This window comes from Vulpes vulpes, chromosome 14 (assembly GCF_048418805.1).
Source record: "Vulpes vulpes isolate BD-2025 chromosome 14, VulVul3, whole genome shotgun sequence".
Classification (NCBI taxonomy): domain Eukaryota; kingdom Metazoa; phylum Chordata; class Mammalia; order Carnivora; family Canidae; genus Vulpes; species Vulpes vulpes.
Genome location: NC_132793.1, coordinates 108,322,352 through 108,328,351, shown reverse-complemented (window position 1 = coordinate 108,328,351; position 6,000 = coordinate 108,322,352).

Sequence of the window (6,000 nt, the reverse complement as noted above, 5' to 3'; positions counted from 1 at the left end):
AGCTGCCGTGCAAAGACCCAGGGGTGTTTCCCAGGAAGAGGGAGCTGCCTTGCCCAGGATGCTGGATGGAAGAGGCAGGACTCCTGGCCATCCAGCGTGGGGGCTGTCCCACTTGGCGCCCTACACCAGTGCCTGCAGGAGCCACCCGTGAGGCCTTCTGGAGCCCAAGACGGGTGAGGGGTCCGCCTGAGATCACACAGCACATTGGAAGTATGACAGAGAGGAGATTCCGGGTCTCCACAGCCAGGCTCCACAAGGCCTGTGGTTCCAAGACACTTCCATTCCCAGACACAGACTACCTAAAGTAGGAGGCACCCCGGAAACGATGGGAGTCCATGCCCCCAAAACGTATCAGCATCCCTGCCAGATAACCCCGCAGCTTCCACTTACACACCCCTGGTGATGGGGTGCTCACTACTGAAAGGTGGCATGTTCTAAGTCTTGTCAGCTGTGCTGGCCTGAAGGTGTTTTGTGAACTGAGCAGAAATCTGCCCCTAGTCTGTTTCCTGCATTTCCTATCATCTCACCATGGAGGGTGGCACAGAACCAGCTATTTTGTCCTCCACCTGAAGTCTCTAGGACTGCCTCTTCTCCCCTAGTGGAGCTCCTCCACTCAGCCCCAGCCACCCCTCCCAGCAAGGCTGTCTCCCCAGCCCCTCCCCAACCCTCAGAGGGCCTCCCAGAGCTACCATAAACTGTCAGCAAGGGAGCCCCAGGGGAGGAGCTTCCCAGAGGGCTGGCTTCATCTGAGATTTGAAGAGCAGAGAAGAGGGAGGAGCTTTTCCAGGCAGAAGGAACAAGCAGCATGTGAAAAGGCACAGAAGTGCAGCGTTTCCCACACACCCACCATCCAGAGAACAAGTAAATCGCAGCCATTGAGCTCACTGGCTACGCCGCAGGGGTCCTGTTGGCAGGTCTGCAGCAGCCCCATAATTCTGCATTTTCAAAAAACTCCCAGGCCAGGCCCATCCTGTGTGTCAGATCACATTTGGAGCAGCGAAGACAGGTCTGTGCTCTCTGTCCAGTGTATTAGCCACTACTCACATGCATCTATATACATTTGAATCACAATTGCATAAAGCTAGAAGTTCTGTTCCTCAGTCCTAATGGCCACATTTCAAATAGCCAGTGACCAGCAGCCAGCACCCTGGACAGTACAGATTGGGGGTATCCCTGCTGCTGCAGAAGGTCCCGCTGGGCAGCACAGTCCAGAGAGCTCCAGGGAGAGTAAGGAGTGGTCTTGGCTGGAGTCCTGGGGGGCGAGACCTAGTAGGGAGGGGGTGAGCTTGAGAGTTGGCCTGGTGTGGAGGGCACTCCACAGGCCAGACAGAGGAAGGAGCATGGACTTCATTCGTGGGCCCACGGATGACTTTTAGGTTTCCACCTGTGGAAGCTGGCCATCAGGTTGGGAGGACAGATGTGCACAGGGTTCTGACTGTGCAGACTCCACTGACTGTGCAGTAGTCACGAAGGGCCAGCTCTTTTGTTAACAACTACGAACCCAGATGCAAACAAGTATCTGAAGGCACTGGAAAATGATCAGAATCAGGTGTAATCTGGGGGAAGGGTCTATCCCTAGTAGAAGGGGTCCACACAGCATGATGTACATCAAGGGCACTGCCTGGACTACACAGTACATGGGGGCAGAGGTCAGATAGAAAGCTGTGGTCTCACCACCCCAAGGAGTCCATGCATGGGGTTTAGGGCTGATAAAACAACTAGATATTGAAGGGCAACCTTGGAGGAGGGACCACAGAGGAAGGCACTCCACTGTATATGAGCTCTCCCAAAACCCTGGCCACCTCCTAAATTGCACAGAAGCAGGCTGAGAGGCCAAATGGTCTGGACAGGAGCTGGAAGTGCAGCTGAGTAGGGCACGTGGCCACTGCATGCCAGAGGAGAGACTGTGTGGGATTCAAGTCCTGCCAGTTCTACCATGAAACCCCAGAAAGGCCCATCTTAGCAGTAAGACCCGTCCCAGGATCGCAGGGACGTGGAAGACTGGCAAACCAGAAATAAACCTGCCTTAACCTGATGCCAAGCCTCCACTGAGTCAAAGTGGTTCACTGATAAACACGTGCTAAAACAAAACTCTGTACTCTTCATAGGAAGACAACAGGATTTAGAATCTCTGCAACATATCATCCACAGTATCCATTATACAACAACAGTAAAAAAATCTAGTCATAGGAGAAACAGGAAAATGTGACTCATGGTCAAGAGAAAAAAGTCAATAAAAACAGACCCACAGATGGCCCAAATGTTGGGACTGGCAAAAAAGGACTTTAAACCTGACAGATAAAGGCTGAAGACATGGGAAATTTCACAAGTTACTTATAACAAAAAACAAAACAAAACAAAACAAAAAACAAAAAACCAGACTATAATATCTGAAATTTTGAAAAAAATATCCATCCTTGAATGGGATTAACAGTATATTGGATGCAAGAGAAGAAAGGACCAATGACTTAGAGACTAGTTAAGACAGAAATCACCCAAACTAAGGCACATGTTAGAAAAAGGTTAAAAAATAAACAGACTCCATGATGGGGAGGAGGGGTCAAGTGACTAAAAATACACACAGACACTGGAGATCTAGTATGAGACAGAGAAAGGAGCAAGAAAAATTGAATGGAATAATGGCTGATTATTTCCCCAAATTTGATCAAAAACAGCAATCTAGGGATTTACAAAGTTTAGCAAACCCTAGCAAGATAAATAAAAGAAAATTACACCTTATGTAAGGTGCACCTTATGCACATTATACTGAACTGTTAAAAACCACAGATGGAAAAAAAACTCTTAAAATCAGCCACAGATACAGCACCTATGGCATAGAGGGTACAAGAATGAACACAGGCCAGAAAAAAATGGAATGACATCTTTAAAGAGCTAAAAGAAAAGTAATGTCAAGCTAGAATGTTATGTATAACTAAAATATCTTTCAAAAAACAAGGACAAAATAAACACATTTTCAGCAAACAAAAGATGATCAGATCACCCACAGACTTGTACTGCAAGAAATGCTGAAGGAGGATCTTCAGGCTGCAAGAAAGTGATATCAGACTGAAATTCATACGGATAAGAAGGAACGGAAGGTACAGGGAACAAAAACATGCAGGTAAACATGATTTTTTTTTCCTTTTAACGTTTAAAAGTCAATGGACCATTCCAGGCAACAGCGACACTGTGTGCTCTTGGGTTCATACCATTAGAAATATACCGCATGACAACCAACGGGAGGTGTGTCAATGGAATGACATCACTGTGAGGCTCCGGCCTTCTCTAGAAGTGGTTTTAGTATGGACCTAAGGTAGATACTGACATATGAAGGACATATACTGTGACTCCTGAGCAAGCACTAGAAAAGCAATACGAGGAAGAACAGTACAGAGCATGCCATTCTTCCCTTCCTCCCCACAGCCCAGCCACCCAGGAATCCAGCCAGCACCACCAGGATGTGGGGTCCCACTCCAGCACGACTGCACCCCTACATCCACATGGCCAGTGCCAGCCCACTAGAGGTGCTTTGTAAGCATTTGCTGAATGCATGGACCAGGCCATGTTCTCAGCTCCAGGCAGGGGTGCAGTTCTGTCTCCCCACCAGCAGTCAGCCCCAGCCCCACTCCCCGCCATCCTGGCCTGCAAACCTCTCATTCCCTGCACTGTACAGATGGCTTTGGGGTCAGATGGCAGAAAAGTGCAAGTGGGCAAATGCTTCACCGCCCCTCACCTGGTTAAATCATCAGACACAACGGAGCTGGAGCCCCAGCCACAAAGGCCGCTGCGGCCTCTTTGGATTAAAAGTCCCTAGACTGCTAATTACCCAAGGAGCCCTGGAGGCCACAGCCCCTGGGAGCAACAAAGGCCAGATAGATTACTGTGCGGTTTCAACTAACCTCCCAGCTCTGTGGTCCTGAGTGATTCACCTCCGCTCCTCATTAGAGGAGCCGCCAGGATGAACTGCCCCTAGGTCTGGGGTTTGAAGCGCTGCCATGATTGACACCATGGGAGCTGCACAGCCAAGCTCCTGCCCAGGGCCCAGCTGGCTGAGCCCTGAACACCTGCTCCTGTTTCTTCTGCTGCATCCTTGAGGTCTTGCAGACAAGGATGCCGAGACAACCACCACCATGGCTCAGGGCAGGATGAGAACAAGGAGGTCAGTGTTTTCTGTGTGCGAAACAGTGATGCTGCCTGGCTACAATTCTGGAGAGAGTTACCGGGCAGAGATCTCCTAACTGGGACCACTCAAGGATCACCTCTGTGCCATTGGCCCCATCCAGGCACCAAACCACCGCCTACTTAATATTCTGTATTACACTGACTTGCTCTTGACAGAAATGGATTTTGAAAGGATGCTTCAGCACCGACAAGGAGAGTCTGGTACCGTGTGCCCTAATTGGCAGGTGAGAAGCCAATGCCTGGCCAGTTAGGCCCCAGGTGTCCCCTCCAGTCAAGGACCTTGCCAGGGAAGAGCCTCCTGGAAGAGGCAGAGCCAGGTTTGAACCCCAACTCTGGCAGCTGCAAATTGTGACTTTGGGTAAGTCACCAGCCTGTCTGAGGGAGAGCTTGCTCCATGCAGCACCAGTCACTGACTCGCCACAGGGTGGTGGGGCTTCTTCAGTACAACGGATATGCCCTGTCGTCAAGCACAAGAGGACTTGAGAGACCAAGGGGGCAGCCTCTGTGGCCAGCCCAGCCTCTCCCGACCTGTGTCTTGCCAACGTTGTCTCCCCCACTGGACCCAGGGCTGCGGGAAGAGTGCACCAGGTCTTCCAAAGTGCCATGGAAACGGCTTCTTGAGTTAGAGCCCCACCGACAAGAAGTCAGCCAGGAGCTGGGTCAGCCCACCATTCACCCAATTCTAATGTGCTTCCCTATGAGCTGCCTCTTCCTGACAACAGCACCTACTGGAAATTCTCCCCAGGGAGGTGCCGGCCAGACCTGAGCTGGAGGCAAGACACACTCTCAGCCTCCCCATGGTGGGCTGGCCCTCCAACATAGAGTTCTCCCTGGGTTTGCTGTGGCAGCTGTGCCCCTGTGAGGTGACTCTCAGTGGGCATTCACCCAGGAGCAGAGCTGAGAGGGAAGGGACAGGAGTGTCACCTTCTAATCCCCTGGGGGGAGGGGGGTGACAGCTCTTTATGGGGAGAAGTGGATGGGGGTCACCTCAGAGGTAGGAGCAGACCCCTGCTGGCCAGGGACACAGAGCAGGTGGAGGAAGAGAGGCTGGAGGGCTTGTGGAAGATGTGCCACCTGAGTGACCACTCCCCTGCCCACCCTCCAAGCCCCCTCCTCTGGGAGTCTTACCCCCCCAGCCCCACATACTCTGGCCTCAGCCAGGCCGCCATGGTTAGCAGTCCTCTGGCCACACCCTCCCGTGGATACATGCACACTGTGATGCCGCAGCAAGGGTAAGGCTGCACGTGACCGTGGACTCTAGGCAGGGGCGCAGTGGTACTGGTAGCCGTTAAGAAGTACCTGGAAAAAAAAAGAAAAAAAAAAAAAAAAAAGTACCTGGAAGCAAGAGGTTGGATCTGGGTGACATGGCCCACTCAGGCCATTTCTGCTATCCTGAGTGGTATGTGGGGAGTCAACAGTATGTCAAGTCTCCTCTCAGTATAGCGCCCAGCCTGGTAGGACCCACAGTCACTCACCTGAGGAAAGGTGGACCAAGGCACCCGAGGAGAGCCGATGTCACCCAATACCCCTGCTGACCCCAAACAAGACCTGTGACTGAGGATGGGTCCTTGGGGCTTTTCAGGGCAAACCATCTGTCTCAAGACTTAGCAGCACGGCTCATTTCCCTGAGGGCCAGTCCACCAGAGCCCAGGACAGGGTCCAGGTGCACAGACAGCAGATCCAGGCTGCCATGGCTGCCACAGTCTCTCTCTCGCTCGCTCTCTTTTGAAAGCTAAAGCAGATGCTAGGCTGGCCACCTGGAGCTGCGTGCCCTGGAAGGGCAGTCCCGGGGCTCACACCTCACCCCTTAGGAGGAAC